Here is a 17,039-nt window from a genome sequence, read left to right on the forward strand (position 1 = left end):
GGCCACTCCATTCTCATCCTGGAAAACACCTTTAAGAAGACCCCTCTTCCTCCTCTATGTCACTGGCTTCCAAGTAGAAAGTGACAATACACACAGATTAAACTACATACACATTATTGATAAAAAATAAAGACAGAATATATCCCAGATAGGTGAAAAAGTGCTACAAGATATACTTTGATTGTATGGTCAGCAATGTAATCAATGTAGGTTTTTGATAAATAAATGTTACCAAACTGAGAATGTTAGTATGTGTTCTGTAAGATGTTATCATGTGTGTGTGTGTGTGTGTGTGTGTGTGATTACATTACATGATTGGGGTTGCCACCAGATATCCTACATACTGATACTAATTTTAACAAAGGTCAACAACACAATATTGTAATCAAAGTTTTATTTCTGAGGTTGTAGTCATTTTATTTCAAGCACAGAGTGATGGTGCAATATACTTACAGGGAGCACAAATATATACAGCAGTGATCAAATCTGCACATTTACTCATTACATTCGATTTGAAAATCATTTTAACTGGAATGTTAGATGAATGCAGTGTTTCCCCAACTAAAGGTTTGATGATTAGTTGAATCAAGTGTGTTAGTGCTAAGGAAAAAACTAAAATAGAACCACTTTCACGCCACATGGCTCTGTCCCCCCACCCTACAATTCTGGAAAGAAACCATACACAAACTGTCCACCCTTTTGGGTCACAGCATTCCACTCTCCCCAATCTTCTGTCTTCTTGGATAGCTTGGATATCATCAGTCCATTTCTATTGCCTTAAATATATTCAAGAAAACAATATTACTCAACTACAAAAACAGATTCCAACAGTCTATTTTGTCAATGGATTAACCTCCTCACAGACCACAATGGGAAAAAATACAGCATCCACCAAAGACAAAATCCAGTCCTTGAACGGAAACTGGACCCCACTCCTCAACTCCTTGCAGCTACAGATGAGCTGATCCCACCCTAGTGTTTCCTCTGACACCCAAGTTGCTATTAATATTTATTTGTATACATTATATGGAGCAGCAGTTGAAAGGTACAACATTTGATAGTTGATTGATGTTGTACAGTCAGGTCCATAATTATTGGTACTCTTGAAAAAGGTTAGCAAAAAATACTGAGCTATATTGAAAGCAATTTTGGGGGGGAAATTGTATTCTTTTAAACTACCTGTTTTGAATACTCCCCTTGCGAGGTTAAATACACTGAGCCTTTAAAGAGAGAACACGTTGGGAGGAATTCTAGACTATTTCTCCAAATATAATCTTTCCAGATCCTTTATGTCCTTTGTCTACTCTTATGGACTGCCCTCTTCAATTCAAACCACAGGTTTTTAGGGGCTCATGTCCAGAAACCATTGCAAAATGTTGATTTTGTGGTCAATTCACCATTTCTGTCAGGACCCGGTGCGAGAAACAGTCACTAATAATCAGCAGAACCCAGAAGATGAGACAGACACAGCAGTACTAAAGATGGTGGTTTAATAAAAGAACAAGATCTTCAGGCAAAGAATATATATCCACAATGTCCAAAATAAAGCCAAAAGGCAAAAAATGGATATCTTCCAAAATACAAAGAAAATCCACAAAGTGGTAAGAACAGCAAGGGAAAAAACAAACCTCAAAAGACTAATCCAAAAAACACAAGAACAAAACCAGAGAACCTCTGGAAAATCCAACAAGAGAAAATATATGTTCACAACAAGGCTTGGGCTGGGGCTGGGTGCTAACATACAAACACTGAGCAAAGAACTGAGGAACACACAGGGTTTAAATACTAACAAGGGAACGACATACAGGTGCAAACAATAATTAGAGCAAGGAAAAAACAAAAGGTTCAAAAAAGGTGCAATGGGGACATCTAGTGACCAAAACTAGAACAGTCCTGGCCAAAACCTAACAATTTCTTTGTGGATTTTGATTAGTGCTTGGGGTTACTGTCTCGCTGGAAGATCCACTTGCTGCCAAGTGTCATTGCTTCAACCGGCAAGGGTTGTTTCATGTCCCCACGCTTCACTCTACCAAGTCCCTCACGTATACACACCTCTCCAATAGCCTCACAGACACCATCCCACTCTGACACCAACGTAGCGAACAACAATGTAACGCCCCTTGTGGGTGTTAAATCCAAGTTTTCCAGCCAGTAAGCAAACCCCTGCACCAATAGGGTTAACCAACTAAGGGAAGATTCTAACAAGTCAGGAAGTTAAAGCTTGGTTGCAAATGAGTCTTCCAAATGGACAATGACCCAAAGCATACTTCCAAAGTTGTGACAAAATGGCTTAAGGACAACAAAGTCAAGGTATTGGCGTGGCCATCACAAAGGCCTGACCTCAATCCAATAGAAAATGTGTGGGCAGAACTGAAAAAGCGTGTGTGAGCAAGGAGGCCTACAAACCTGCCTCAGTTACTCCAGCTCTGTCAGGAGGAATGGGCCAAAATTCACCCAACTTATTGTGGGAAGCTTGTGGAAGGCTACCCAAAATGTTTGACCCAAGTTAAACAATTTAAAGGCAATGCTACCAAATCCTAATTGAGTGTTTGTAAACTTCTGACCCACTGGGAATGTGATGAAACAAAGAAAAACTTAAATAAATAATTCTCTCTACTATTATTCTGACATTTCACCATCTTAAAATAAAGTGGTGATCCTAACAGACCTAAGACCTCAAATTGTGACAATTTGATTTATGGTGTGCATAGGCATGCACAAATCTAAGTTTTAGAACGTATAACTTTAATGTATAGGGAGTTTATTGTTGATTTATGAAGAGATTCTTGCATATTTTAATAACATTTGCATAGTGTATAATACTGACCCTAGATCGGCACCCGTACTCTGAGAAACCTGATAACTTCTATGGCTATTAAATATTAAATCCTACTCTTGTGATTCAAGCTAATCTGGGCATGTAGTTTTCAAGCTTCTCAGAGTACAGGTGCTGATCTAGGGTCAGTTTTGCTATCTAGCAAAGAATAAGGATAGAATGTAGACAGGGGAAATGTGATCATAGATCTGCACCATAGTGCAAGAAGCTGGACAGCTGGCCCGCTGGCCCAGATATCACACCATTTTGAAGGTCCTGTCAGTTAGAGATGTACACTCACCGGCCACTTTAATAGGTACCACTGCGTGTTAACGCAAATAGCCTGCTCCTTTGAACAGCGAATAATGTGGCTGCCTGCAACTCAATATATAGAGTATATAGAGTAGAGAGCTTTAGTTGTTGTTAGAATGGGAAATATGGGAAATGGGAAAGATGCGTAATCTAAGCAACTTTGACCGTGGTATGATTGTTGGTGCCACACATGGTGGTTCCAGCATCTCAGAAACAGCCCCATTTTTACCCACTAGTGTCTAGAATTTACAGAGAATGGTGCGATAAATTAGTGGAAGTTCTGTGGGCAAAAACACCTTTTTAATGAGAGAGGTCAGTTGGAAGGAACCAAGTGTCACGCCCTGACCACAGTAAGCTGTTTATTCTCTGTGTTGGTTGGGGCGTGATAGTGACTAGGGTGGGTCATCTAGGGTTTTTGTATGTCTATGTTGGCCTGATATGGTTCCCAATCAGAGACAGCTGTTTATCGTTGTCTCTGATTGTCGATCATATTTAGGTAGCCATTTCCTCATTTGTGTTTGTGGGATCTTGTCTATGTTTAGTTCCCTGTCAGCGATAGTTGTATAGCGTCACCGTTCGTTCGTTCGTTCGTTTGTTTGTTTGTTGTTTTGTTCAGTTCAGTGAGTTTCAGTTTATTAAAATGATGTGGAACTCTAAGCACGCTGCGCCTTGGTCTACTCTTTTCAACGATCGTGACACCAAGGAACTTTCAATGGACGAGAAACCGCGAGTTCTCTCTGTGACCCTGCCCTGGGACCTTCCAGGCTTCATGTAAGAGTCCAAACATTTTAATTAAGAAAATTATAGTCTAGTGTGAAAGAGTCAGAGTGAAAAGGGAGAGGCCCAGTTATATGCATTAGTGCGCCCTACCAAGGTGACTGGATCCTGTTTGAGGCCCCTGGTCACATTCCATCCCTGGCTCTCCACCCTGTGATGTGATCTCGTTCTGTGGCCTGGCTCAAATTGAAATCACAAGTTGCTCCAGAGGCCGTTGCCTCTGTGTTCTGGGGGTCTGTGGAGAGCTGGCTGTGTCGGCAAGCCTTTCCTCACTATTGCAGTGTTCGCCCCAGATTATTATAGCATAGATAGCACTGAGGAATAGAAAGACCACAATGGTCCTTATGGTCGTGGTGAGGGTGGTATTTTGAGTTTGCTTGTCTCAGGAGGGGCATGATTGATAGACGTACATCACCAGAAATGAATGTAATGTATTTTTTAAACAGTCATGAAGAAAACATTCAGCTGAAGTTGAAGTGACACTTTTCGTTCTACTCTTTAGTTGAACTGCTCAGACGGTCTGTCTGCTCACTGGTGTAAAGACAGCAGCATGTCTTATTATTGACCGTTTCTCGCCGCAGTTTTACTGAGACAGTCAAACTGTACAAATTTGAATTAAAGAATAGAATTGTGCAGTTATTGAACACCCTTTCTAAATGCTCCACAAGTAAACATCAGTAATTTTTGTTTACCATGCTTCCTCCTTTCAGCTAGGTAAGCAAACACTCTCAAATATCTGGCTATCTCTTGCATGTGTCTAACCATATTGCGTAGTGTCCATGTCATAGCAACCAGGCATGTGAAGTCGATCTTCGTACTCTGATACGGATCAACCAATGGGATTAAGGTCACAGTGACATAGTTTGAATGACAGCCTCGTCATTTGCATAGGGATGAAGAAATACAGAAATAAATAAATATCGAAATATATAAAATAAATAAATAAATAAATAGGGAAATAAAATAAATACAGCAATAAATGGTGCAAAAATACTAATTTATATCAAATTGTGTTTATGTATTGATTGATATTCGTGTACATGCATTTATTTTTACATTTACGTTAATATATATATATTTATTTATGTATTCATTTATTTATTTTTATTTTGGCCGTCTTGGTCCTCCATCCATACCAGTGTTTTTTTCTATTGTACACATACAGGCCAATAAATGAACTAGCTCCACTATCACAGATCTAATTCAAATGCAATTGTTTATTATATTATTATACGTTATAAAGAGTAATATATGCAGCACAATAGTTTTGATGGGAATACAACATAACTAAGTTGATTCATTATATGGTCAGTACTACAGAATCATGGGAGATTGAGCTTCACAGTCCGTGACTTAAGTCATGAGTCTCAAATAAATAATTCACGAAAGTATTTCCATGTGCTTACACGATTGATATTATGGATTGTCTTTTTGAATAATGAAAACAAGTAGATTTTTAAACAGCTTGCTAAAAGGCCTACACGCTCACGGGAACCAACAAGCTAACATTACGTTACAATAAAAATGTTGGCCAGGGCAAATAAAGATCACTACCAGTATACAAGATAATAAAGCAATACACATAACTGATTAAAATAATATAATAGTCTAAAATTATGCCGGCCGAAATAGAGAAAATACTAGATTGTTGGTCATTTATTGTCCAACAATTTACCTGGCTTTCACTTTAAAATAGCTAGATAATTGCGTCCAAAAAAGCAGCTATGTATATTTGTACTAATAGCACAAACTATTAGAGCATCTAGTTAAGAGTCTCAGAAGGGGCGTGAAATTGGAGTTCGATGCGCCATGAGTTTATGCCATTAGTAGGCCTATATAAAAATGTGGTACTAGTTTGTACGTATAGTAAAGTACTTCAATAATGAGAGACTGGGTTGCGTATCCAGTCGTCTTGTATCCTGTTCTCCTCCCGGAAGTAGTCGCAGAACTTTCTCTGCAGCTTGACAATATGCTGTTTAACGTTTTGTTTTCAGTGTGTCGCTGTGCACTTTGTTGATCAGATTCTGAATCTCGAAATCAGCATTGGGGAACATGTACATTCTCCCGTTTGAAACATGATTTGCCCAAACGGTAAGCTTCATCTTGAAGGCATCCACTTTGTCCCCCTGTTCAAATCGATTGTGCCCCTCCCTTGCATTGGCACATTGAGAGAATTCAGATGATCAAAAATATCTGCCAGGTAGGCAACTCGCACGAGCCTCACAATCGAAATGTCCGGCCAGAGGTGACTTGTTTTCCGAAAGAAACGCAGCAATCTCCGCTCGAAGCTCATAAAAGCGACTTTAACCCTGGAAGGGCAGCGGACCTCTACATGATAAAGCACCTGCTGGTGCTCGCTCCCCATATCCCGACAGAAGGACTGGAAACACCTGCTTTTCGTGGAACTCTTTTTGATATAGTTGACACACTTGATCACATCCTGGACCTGGAGAGTGGCGTGGAGCTCAGGCGCCATACCCTTCGCTGCCAACGCCTCCATGTGTAGGAAGCAGTGGTTCCACGTCGCACTCGGTGCTCTGTCCAGGATCCGCTTCTTTTTTGTATTTATTTAACCTTTATTTAACTAGGCAAGTCAGTTAAGAACAAATTCTTATTTACAATGACTGCCTACCGGGGAACAGTGGGTTAACGGCCTTTTTCAGGGGCAGAACGACATATTTTGGCCTTGTAAGCTCGGGGATTCGATCCAGCAACCTTGCGGTTACTGGCCCAACGCTCTAACCACTAGGCGTTTACTACCCTGGTGTTCTTTCCCGTCATGGCAGCTGCACCATCAGTGGTCACACCGACGCACCGATCCCAGGCCAGTCCCACGGAGCCCATGTACACATCCATTGTTTTAAAGACAGGCTCTGCACTGTTGGTGGTAGGGAAATCAGCACTACAAAGGAACTGCTCTTCGAAGTTATTATTCTAGACGTGTTTGACATAGACCATTAGAATTTCATCAAGCTGCGGTGCGTAATGGCCCTTTGCACTGATGCGTTCTGATGTCATCAGACATGTCCTGGATTCTCTCCCTCGTGGTGTTATTTGATAGAGGTATGGTTTTAAGTTTGTTGGCGGCTGACCCTTCCAAGATTTCAGTGCACATATAAATCGCAGGGGGGAATATGAGATCCTCTGCGCTGGTGTAGGCTTTTTTACCACTTAGCAATGCGCTGGGCCACACCGTATGATGCGCGAAGTTCCTTTTCTTGTACCGTGCATTGTTCAAAGAATCTTGTGAGGCCTCCAGATATTGACATTTCCTTTTAAAAAATGTCAGCTGTCTTATCTTTGTGGCTTGGATGCTTGGTGCCCAGAAGGGGTTTCATTTTGGAGGGTTTCATTCTGTCATTAGTGTTGGACGCACACCGGTGTCTTCTATATATGGGTGTGTTCGTAAATTCATCAATTATTGTGCGCTCTGGCACACTAAGACGAGAGTGTTCTATAATCGTAGTAGATGGCCAGAGTTCATTTTCTTGTAAAACCATATTTGATGAAGTGGGGGTCGTATTTTCTCTTCTTGAAAGGGACCGGGTTGTCTGCCTTGTTGTGACATTGGAAGCAGCAGTTGATTTCAGCACTGTCGACGGACTGCACCTGTAAAGTCAGAAACAATAAGGAGTGCAGCGTTATCCTTTCAAAATAAAAGTTTTGGTGCGGTGTTACCTTTCACATTTTAATTTTTTTTTATTTTATTCTTGCGACCCTTTAAATTCCGATCCCAGTTGATAATCACTGATCTAAAATGTAATTATATACTGTAGCGATAAAATGTCCATTCACTGGTATTAAGGGGCCTGGGGGGAACCATGAAAACAGCCCCAGACCATTATTCTTCCTAAACCAAACTTTACAGTTGGCACTAGCATTGGGACAGGTAGCGTTCTCCTGGCATCCACCGAGCCCAGCTTCGTCCGTCGAACTGCCAGATAGTGAAGCGTATTTCATCACTCTAGAAGACATGTTTCAACTGCTCCAGAGTCCAATGGCAGCAAGCTTTACACCACTCCAGCCGACGCTTGGCATGGTGATCTTAGGCTTGTGTGCGGCTGCTTGGTCATGGAAACCCATTTCATGAAGCTCCCGACGAACAGTTCTTGTGCTGACATTGCTTCCAGAGGCAGTTTGGAACCCGGTAGTGAGTGTTACAGATGATTTTTACGTGCTTCAGCCCTCGGCAGTCCTGTTCTGTGAGCTTGTGTGGCCTACCACTTCGCAGCTGAGCCGTTGTTGCCCCTAGACTTTTCCACTTTTTTTGCAGTATTACTTTAGTGCCTTGTTGCAAACACAATGCATGTTTTGGTATATTTTTTATTCTGTACAACCTTCCTTCTTTTCGCTATGTCAATTAGGTTAGCATTGTGGAATAACTACAATGCCGTTCGATCCATCCTTAGTTTTCTCCATCACAGCTATTAAACCCTGTAAGTGCTTTAAAGTCACCATTGAGTTTGTCTGGTAGAGAAGCATTGTTGGGCAGATCATGGCTGGGTCTTCCTTTGTAAACCGTAATGGGCTGTATTGTAGCCCCTGCCAAAGGAGGCGACCGTCGGAGCATGTACGATATGATTCCAACTTTTCCTTGTTGATGACTCAGCGGAGGTCATAGCGGGACTTCTTGTACGCGTTCCTGTCCTCAGCCGTAGCCTCAGGATTGCCTGCAATAGCACGGTGTGCGGTAGCCCTCTCCTTTAGCTTGGCACCAACCTTGTTGTTAATCCAGGGCTTTTGATTGGGGAAGCAGCGAACCTTCACTGTGGGCCAAGTCACCGATGTCTTTCCTAATGAAACCAGTGACCGAGGTGATTAGCTCGTCGGTGTTATTTGCGGAGTCTCTGAACCTATTCAACGTTATCACATTGTTTTGTTTGAAATGACGTGGAAACCCCGTTGATTCAACCAGTTTTTGCCCAGTGGGCAGCCTCCACCTGTTTGGCTTTGCTTTTGTTTCAGTCAGGGGAATTGCCATAGCTATACCGCACTCACCGCACACACTCCGCCCCTGTAGGGCTCCCTTGTGGCGCAGCGGTCTAAGGCACTGCATCTCAGTGCTAGAGGCCTCACTACAGATCCTGGTTTGATCCTGGGCTATATTACAACCGGCCATGATCGGGAGTCCCATAGGGCAGTGCACAATTGGCCCAGCGTCATCCAGGTTAGAGGAAGGTAGGCCGTCATTGTAAAAATAAAAATAAATTCTTAACTGACTTGCCTAGTTAAATAGTACAAACGACCGTGTGTGTACAAATAATTTAAAACAAATTGAAAAACAAAACAAATTTTAAAAAGTGTATTATTATGTTAATGATTTAGCTTTGCTACGGTAGTGAGCTGGAAGCTGCAGAGCCTACTGCCAAGACCTAATGTATTCTCATTTACTTTCTAAAATAGTTCAACGAACACGTGTCGTTTTCTGTCTGAATTGATATGATAGAAAATGTACCACGGAGCAGAAGCTGAAAGGTACCATTTACCAACACCACTGGGGGGGGCTACTCCTAATTGTTCATTTATTTTATTGAAGTTTTCAGTATACATTTTTACAAAAGTGAAGCCGCTCCTAATACCCCAGACCAAAACAATTTAAGTAAACAACCTCCCAACCCTGTGTGTTCCCATCAGACCATTTAATGTGACTCAAAGAATAAACAAACAACAATAATAACAACAAAAACAAGCAAACAAGACACACATTCAACAGGTCCTTGTAGGGACAGGTTGACACGACAGGACTAGAAATGTAGACAGGACACCAATTAATAACAAATTCAACATTTGTATTTGGGGGAAGTCACCTATGGTGAAAAGATTGTTGCAGGGGATATCTTATTTGGTTTTGTAAACCTGATTAGATACTAAAGTAAATAAATCAAATAACAATACAATAATATATTATCTAAAAAATAAACAGTAATAGCAACTTGAGTGGTAGAGGAAACACTAGGGTGAGTTCTGCTCAGCGGTAGCTGCAAGGACTTGAGGGGGGTCCACTTTTCATTGAAGGGTTGAATTTAGTCTTTGGTGGATGCTGTAATTCTTTCCATTGTGATATGGTCTGTGAGAAGGTTGAGTCAAACAGACAGCTGGTATCTCTTTTTCCAGTTGAGTAATACTGTTTTCTTGGCGATATTAAAGGCGATTTAAAATGGACCGATGATGTTTGAGTGGTAGGTCTGAAGACCCAAAAGGGTGCACAGTTTGTGTATGGTTTCTTTCCAGAATTGTAGGGTGGGTGGACAGAGCCATGTGGTGTGAAAGTAGTTGTCTGGAGTGTTGTTCATTAATTCTGATGCATTCATCTGCTGTTTCTCAATCCTGGTCCTAGGGACCCAAAGGGGTACACATTTTAGTTTTTGCCCTAGCACTAACACACTTGATTCAACTCATCATCAAACCTTTAGTTGGGAAACACTACATATATCTAACATTCTAGTTCACAAGACTTTCAAATCCAATGTTATGAGCAAATGTGCACATTTTTTCTCCGCTAATTATTTGTGCTCCCTGCAAGTGTCTTGCACCATCACGGTGTATGCTTGAAATAACATGACTACAACCTGAGAAATATAAACTTTGATTACAATCTTGTGTTCTTGACCACTTTTAAAATAAGTATAACTATGTAGGATATCTGGTGTCAACCCCAATCATGTAATGTAATTACACACACACACACACTGAGTTTCTTGTCATAATAACATCTTACAGAACACATACTCACTTCTCAGTTTGGTAACACATTTATTTGTCAAAAAGTAGAGTTGCTGATTTGTACCATACAAAAAGCATTAGCGGTAAGAACACCCCATTTCATGTATCTGTGATTGAATCTCTTGAATTTTAATCTGTACATGTAATGTAGTTTAATCATCTGTGATTAATAAAGGGTGTTAAGATACAGGTTCCCTGGTAGCATTACTTTTTGGGGTTGTGATCCACCCCGTCCTCATCCACCCAGATCTCTCCGGTCTTGGCAAACTTGACCTCTTTGTTGGCAGTGAGGATGTAGGACTTGGGGTGACCCTCAGCATACTCTGCCAGGAGGTTGTTCAACCCGTTCAGTGGGGATTCCTTAGGGCAGCTGTGTGTATTGTCACTTTCTACTTGGAAGCCAGTGACATAGAGGTTATGCGGGAGAACGCTCTTCTTAACGGTGCCGTCCAGGATGAGGATGGAGTCGGCCTTCTTGAGATGACTCCCCTCGATGAGGTCACAGAGAGCCATCTTCTCTGACCTATGGTAGAGACGCACTTTGCCGCCTGTTGCGTTGGCTATATTACAACCTAAGAGAACAAGAGAATGAAACAGAAACAGAGAGAGAGAGATAGTCAATACTGGACAGTGCTGAAAGAAATGTGGTTGTCAATATTAGGTGTTGCTAGGAACACTGCTGAGAGCAACAGTCACACACAGTATTTTTGGAAAATACTCAAATGTAAATGTTCAGAACTGTTCAGGCAGATAATGACAATATTCCATACCAAGAAGGCCTCCAAGTCAGGTGACTTCTCAGGTCACCATGAAATGAAAATCAGGTGACCTGTCACTATAAATATGTCTGCCAAGCACACTAAACATTTCTTGGTTTGGCAGCCTTCGTCTGAGTTCACTAGTATGCGTTCAGGATAAACGTGAGTTAACTGTGCCTTTAATGTGCTACATTCATTGTTTAACCCCTAGTTCAACTTAGTAACTTTTGATGTGTATGTTTGGACTCCTTCATTAGCGTTGTTGTTCTGTTGGATGTGAACTCTTATGCCGCTTGCTTTGTCTGTTCACAGAAACCATACTCATACATACTCTTTCAAGTAGTCTTTATTCATGCGTTTGCCCTCTGTGCTGGGATGCGTTTTGTGCTACAATAAATGGTTAAATGTTCTCTGGAGTCCTTGTCCTGTGGTGTATTAATTATGGAAACCGTTTAAGAACCAAAACGGGGCAAAATTAGAGTTTCTATTGGACAAATTCAGGTAGGTCCCTCCCTGTTTCGTTTGCTTCTGTTTTAATAAAAGTTTTGCAACAGAATCGGCGTAATGGATACTGGTCCCTAACCGGAGCCCAATTGGCAGTTAACAAACAATCCACCCGCTACTGTCTTTAGTCAAAAGTACACTATAAACTCACTAGCATAGTCTTACAAGCCATTTTAAAACAAGTACTCTGCAATTCTACAGTTTGACATTACTTATTATGCCTCTCTTGAGGGGTGTATGGAGGGGTACTATGAAAATGCATTATAAGTGGAAGGGCCATTTTTGAACTTCCTGCATTTCTACACTTTGCCATGGGGCAGAGATTAGGTTTTATAGCTCATGTCCTGCTATCCCTCACAGATTGCCATGATGAGAAATGTTGCAGATTTAAAGCAAATGTCCTGCTACTCTACACATTTTGCCATGAGGCTGAGAGAAAATTATGGCGTTTTAAAGTAACTGTCCAGTGAAAATCTCACTTAAGTTCATATTCTGTTATCATCCTATACTTGTATTTGTGGTGAAAGCATAAATTGGAGAAAAAAAAACACTTAAACCTCACACTTGTATCTCAAACAGACCTGTTCCATAAATGCTTGCTATTTCGTCCGAGGATGTCGTCCTGAGGCGGATGAGCTGGCCAATCAGCAGTCTACTCGCATGAATATTTCATGACCAGTATACGCCCACACCATTCCAACATGTTTAATTAAACATTTTTGGGAAGGTAAACTATTTCTCTCATATTGTAATTCATTATAGGTAATATTTCATAGAAAAAAGGTAGACTGGTCTAAAAAAAGGTAGAAAGGTTTAAAAAGGTAGACTGGTCAAAAACACAAATAACCGCTTTAAACTAACTGATCTAAGCACCATTATACCAGGTTATTTAATGCTTTAAAAAATAAATGAATATGATATTTGGCTACGGAAGTGCCATCTCTACAGCTTCCATCCAAAAACAAATCCCATGAAATTACGTCAACACATACTGGCTAGTTACAAGTGGCTGGCTTAGCTAATGAGCTAGCTACGTCGTTCACAGCTTGACCAGAGTGACACAATGAACCAAAGCCACACCCCATTTCTGTTTGAAAATTGAGAAAGGAGTTTTTTCTTGCCAAAAGTCGACCATTAAAGCTAATTCCCTGCAATTCTACATATTTTGCCATTGCTTACGACATGTTCATATGCTATATGGGGGGCCCCCAACCCCAACAAGAATTTATTGGTGGGGACTAATCGACTTGTTCTGAATATTGAGGGGGACATGTCCCCCCCATCCCGGTGGCAGTGTCGCTTCTGCTTAGGATCCCATGTGGGATGGGCCACATGCAAAGTGGCAACAAATTTATTCATATACAGAGTCCCTGCTCCAGTTGGACTGGGTTACATACCTTGCGCATCGCTGTTGACGTTGATTGAACCACTAGCTCCCATTGCTGCTAGAGAGAGAGGGAAGAGAGGCGAGAAAGAGGATGACAGGAACGGAGAGAATGTAAATCTTCAAATGTAAATTGCTGAGCAATTAAAATTCTTGAATTTGAATAAATGGTAAACTACTATACACAGCAGCAGCATCAGGATGTTACACTACAGACAGTGCCCAAGTATTCACCCCCTTTTACTTTGTTTTTTTTGTGTGTTAAACAGCAACTAAAATGGATTTAAATTGGGATATTGTCACTGATCTACACAAAATACTCCATAATGTCAGTGATTAAAACAATTAATACCAAAAAATAAGTGTTCAACCAATCAAATAATCAACCAATCATTGACTCGCTCTGTGCAAAAATTGTGGGTAAAATATATATTTTTGGACTGATCCATCTCTGCACTGTACCCCATACATATCACATTGTATTAGTCACATGCATTGTATTAGTCACATGCGGTACAACAGGTGTAGACCTTACAGTGAAATGCTTACTTACAAGCCCCTAACCAAAAATGCAGTTTAAAAAATACAAATAAGAGTAAGAAATAAAAGGAACAAGTAATTAAAGAGCAGCAGTACAATAACAATAGCGAGACTATATACAGGCGGTACCGGTACAGAGTCAATGTGCGGGGTCATCGGTTAGTCGAGGTACTTGAGGTAATATGTACATGTAGGTAGAGTTATGAAAGTGACTATGCATTGATAATAACAAAGAGTAGCAGCGGCGTAAAATAGGGGGTGGGGGGGTGAGCAATGCAAATAGTCTGGGTAGCCATTTGATTCGATGTTCATTAGACATGCACCGTATCTGTAAGTTCCCTCAGTTGGCCCTGCTCAGGTCATGCCACTATGCCTGTGTTTAGACAAGCAGCCCAATTCTGATCTTTTTTTCCACTAATTGGTCTCTTGACCAATCAGATCAGTTCTGAAAAAGATCTGATGTGGTTGGTCAAAATACCAATTAGTGGGAAAAAATATCAGAATTGAGCTGCTTGTGTAAACGCAGCCTATGAAGCTTTTCTCGTCGACAGCTGGCTCTCTCTGTAGTAATTGAGCCTGGGGACAATAGTGATTTTAAAACATAAACCTAAAGCACGTATTTTAAATGATGTATTTACCTGTGTGTGTGTTCTTCCTCGGTGCGGTGGCGCGCTTGAAGGTTGTAGTGATCAGGTGTTCTAATGTAGAGTGGAGAGATGGCTCTGCTTTTATAGGGTAGATCTTACAGAGGGAGGGAGGGAGGGTCGGTGGGGGGTTCTCAGCCTAATCCAGGTAAAAGTTTATGTGCCAGAGAACTGAAGAGAAGGATTCAGTTCGAGAACCAACGTGGGCGTCACAAGAGCTGTATATTTAGATGTCAAACACTAAAACGTATTTTATCTCAAAGTACCATTCCTTGAACTACGCCTGAACTACGCCAGTAAATCAGACAATCAAGGGAGTTTGATCACCTAAAATAATAAAACGATGATCAGACTAAGAATTAAAACATTTGCTGGGGTCAGCTGTGACCATGTGAGAGTCTGAGTTGCTATCTATGTGGAGTGGTTCTCTTGCTTATTAAAACTGATTTCAGATCAGCTGGTATCAGGGTCTTAGCCAGAAGGTATATGCGCTGTCTCAGGTCCAGTTTGCGCTGGAAGCCGTAGAGGCAGCAGCGGCAATGGTAGGGCTGGTTGCCACTGTGCTGACGGCTGTGGGTGATGTGGTTGGAGCTCTGGTTGAAGGCTTTGCCACACATGGGGCTTCTCACCTTGGATAGGAGGGCAGAGGTCACATACTGTATTAAAGGGGAAGTGTATTATTTTATAATGTAATGTTAGATGGTTCCTCACCCTGAAAGTAGTCTATGAGCCAGAAAAAACTAACACATGGTTCAGTTTCTTTAAACAGCCACTACAAACTTCAGCTAACTTCATCCAAATCAATGGGAGTGTCTGTTTTTTTATTTTATATATATTCCCACATACTCCGGCACGTAGCCACTACATTTTTAACAGGTATCACATGCCCCTACCACTCCCATAGTTTTTTTTGTTCTTTTCTTTTAAATAGTTAATAAGTTTCTAACGTGACCGTGATAAAGTCAATATCCCTATATCCATAGAATACATATTGACTCACCTGTTTGAATGAAGGTGTGTTTTTTCATATCAGATTTCTGGCAATCTTTTGCCACAGTATTGACAGGGGTAGGGCTGCATGTCAGAGTGGATTAGCAGGTGAGTGGACAGGGTGGAGGAGCGCTTGAACACTTTCCCACACACCTTACATAGCCAAACGTACACTTCTGAAACACATGAGAACATAGCATATAGGCCATATTTTGGGAACATTTTATTTATTGGGTTGTCACATTAATTTCAATCACAGTTGCATATGAAATTAAATTAATCATTTTTTACAAATACACCAAAACAAACTAATATAGGTCATAAAGTGTAGGCCCCTCAATCTCAACTCTGGACTTTAAAGCCAGTTCCACACTATTTCTTCTTTGTTCCCCTCTAATCAGGGACTGATTTAAACCTGAGACACCAGGTGTGAGCAATTAATTATCAGGTAGAACAGAAAACCAGCATGCTCCAGACCTCATAGGGTAAGAGTTCAATAACACTGGTATAGGCCATCTAATCATGTATAGGGTCTGCTTGTGGTGTGTTTTCCTGTTAATAGTTTAACTGGCATCAAAACCTTAATAAACAGTCCTGGTGATAATACACAATATCACATATTTCATTAATTGTATCTACTTTGAACCAAGGTTGGGGTCAAAACCATTTCGATGACCGAATTAACCTTGCTTGAAAAAGGTCACCAATCATATTCACCTGAAGAAATCACGCCGAACTGGGCCAATGGATGCCGAGCCCGCCCTCGTAAGCCCGCCTTCCTGGCTAAAATACCGGGGCTCGTATTCATTTCCTCAATTCAGTACCGCTCTTCAGCGAGCCCAAACCCCCCGACGGAGAGGGACAAAATCATTTATACCTTGTTCCCTCCTTCATGGAACAGTAGTTATATTCATAACTGTACGTTCCCTTTCAGTCGTCACTCGGTATAACATAATATGGGGACATACAATCACACCCCAAGCCGGCTCAGAGGGTACCAAGCTAGGAGGCCCCAACCTCCAAAAAAGGGGTTACAAAAGCCACCTTTTCCCCTAATACATACCCGAGAAACCTGAACGGTCAAAGCCCCATATAGGGAACCAGAACCGGCTGCAACTTGACTATGCGCACAGACACGTTGCCACTGCAGCCCAAGTCCATAAATCCCACGGTTCCAAGAATACTTACTATGCGAGCCTGAAATGTCAGAACTTGTACAAGGAACTGCAGAACACCTGTCGTGACTTGGTAAAGTGCACGTGTGCTGCATAGCATCGACCAGAGTGGATGAACCACAGCAGCCTGAGGCTCAAACCCACAGAAAACCTTCAAACGCCTGCCACTTATATGTTTAAACCCTCTCGTAGAGGGTGCACGTGCCAACTGTATAGTCAATTACGTTCAAGGATAAATCCCTGACTGTCGAATTCAACCTTTCAGGGGCCAAACCCACAGATCCCATATCTATGGCCGTGGATGCCAAACTCTTCTGTGCACCTGGAACAATAGCTCAGACGACATGGAACCCTCCACGGGTCCCCGCCCAACAGGCAGATGATCTCTGGGAACCATGGTTGTCCGGGCCAACTGCG

General features: G+C 41.5%; 1 long non-coding RNA gene across 1 annotated transcript; it reads right to left on the reverse strand.

The window, feature by feature from the left end:
- Positions 1 to 11,113: 11,113 nt before the first annotated feature.
- Positions 11,114 to 14,503, reverse strand: LOC129843377 (uncharacterized). Its single transcript, XR_008757830.1, has 3 exons — positions 14,452 to 14,503; positions 13,287 to 13,334; positions 11,114 to 11,199 (listed from the first exon to the last, which is right to left on the reverse strand). It is a non-coding gene; the product is annotated as an uncharacterized LOC129843377 (long non-coding RNA).
- Positions 14,504 to 17,039: the final 2,536 nt, after the last annotated feature.

The sequence above is a fragment of the Salvelinus fontinalis genome, unplaced genomic scaffold (genome assembly GCF_029448725.1).
Source record: "Salvelinus fontinalis isolate EN_2023a unplaced genomic scaffold, ASM2944872v1 scaffold_0127, whole genome shotgun sequence".
Taxonomy (NCBI): domain Eukaryota; kingdom Metazoa; phylum Chordata; class Actinopteri; order Salmoniformes; family Salmonidae; genus Salvelinus; species Salvelinus fontinalis.